This window comes from Aotus nancymaae, unplaced genomic scaffold (assembly GCF_030222135.1).
Source record: "Aotus nancymaae isolate 86718 unplaced genomic scaffold, 86718_ANA_hifiasm-v0.15.2.pri h1tg000155l, whole genome shotgun sequence".
NCBI lineage: Eukaryota > Metazoa > Chordata > Mammalia > Primates > Aotidae > Aotus > Aotus nancymaae.
Window position 1 is genome coordinate 3,771,551 of NW_026988570.1, and position 1,698 is coordinate 3,773,248.

General features: G+C 35.0%; 1 pseudogene; it reads right to left on the reverse strand.

Moving 5' to 3' along the window:
* Positions 1-987: 987 nt before the first annotated feature.
* On the reverse strand, positions 988-1,423 carry LOC105732254 (large ribosomal subunit protein uL24-like; annotated as a pseudogene).
* Between the last annotated feature and the right edge of the window lie 275 nt (positions 1,424-1,698).

Below are 1,698 nucleotides of genomic sequence, written 5' to 3' on the forward strand. Positions count from 1 at the left end.
GTAATATAGTATGATTTCACGACCAGGAGGCTGACACTGATAGAATCCATTGACCTTATTCAGATTTCACCAGTTTTACATGCACTCGTTTGTGTCTGTATTTTTTGTTCTATGCAATTTTGTTATCTATAGATTCCTGTGATGTCACCACAGTCAGGATACAGAACGGTTTCATCCTACGAATTTCTTTTGCTACCCTTTCATAGCACCACTTTCTAGTGACTGGCTACCACTAATTTGTTTGCCATTTTTTTTACAATTTTAAAAATTGATGCATAATAGATGTACATAGTTTTTGGGGTACATGTGATAATTTAATACTTTCATATAATTTGTAAAGATCAAATCAGTGAGCTTGGGATATTGATAGTCATCACCTTAAATATTTGTCATTTCTTTATGCAAGAAATGTTGAATTATTCTCTTCTAGTTACTTTGAAATATACAATAGATTATTAGAAACTAGGTCACCCTACGGATCTACAGAGGACAGTGTCTTATTTTTTATTTTCCATCTTTATAAATTTATTTCAAAAACATTAAAGAACATTAAAAAGTTATGCACTATGTAGTCTTTTCAAAATATTTAACATAAAATATTTACAATTAAAAATAAAAAAGTTAAAATATTTAAATAAGTCTCAGTGGGAGGGTTGATCTGAAGCAACCTAATTTGCTATGTCTCCGACTTGTCTTCAGATTTTGATTTAGTTTTCTGTGATCTAATATTAGAAATATGGCTTTTAATCATTTTCCTTTGCATTTCTCTCCTCTCAGTGTCTAACAGAGACAATAAGATTGAGCCCACTCAAACACTTTTCATATTTGAATTGATTTCAAGAATATGAGGCTTTTTTTTTAGTAGTGTTTTCTTCTGGAGGGAAGCATCCTTGGAGAAAAAAGTGTTAAACATTCAAATAATCTTCACTATTTCTTTTTTTTTTTTCCCGTTTCAAGTTTTAATCAAAGCTCGTATATAAGATTACTTTATTCCTGCATCTTCTCAATTGTTTCTTCCTGGTATTCACCCTTTTCCTTTCCTACTTGGCGAGATTTGGCTTTCCATTCAAAGATCTTTTTGCGGTCTTTGTCCAGTTTTAGCCTAGTGGTAACCACCTTGCTGGGGTGAATGCCTATGTGGGCAGTTGTGCCATTAGCCTTTTCCCGCTGCATCCGTTCAATGTAGATTACATATTTCTTCCTGTAAACCTGGACTACTTTGCCAATCGGCTGACCTTTATTGTGTCCTCGTACAACCTGAACTTCATCATCCTTTCAGATGGGCATGGATCACGTTGTACTTCTGTCTCAGCTCTTTGGAAAGAGGGGAGGACATAATCTTCCTGTGAATGTGGGAAGGTGCATTGAAATGCCTTTTGCAATTCTTGCTTCGGTCGGAAGTCACAAAGGGATTGAACTTCATTTTGGCAACTCCCGCTTAGGTGATGGCCGCCTCTTCACTATTTCTTGTAGATACTGCATATCATCTTCAGTTACCATGCTGGGTTCTCAATAAACCTTGCAAATTTCTGATGGCATCCTAGAGGGTTTTCTGTTGCTCACTCAAGCTGTTGATTCTTGATTTAAAAGTTCCTCTGCTCATTGAGAATCTAAAATGTGTTCCTTTTTTGTTTGGTTGTCTTAACTTGTAAACCTATATCTTTTATTATGATGCTGCTTTAGCTTTTCTCATTGTGC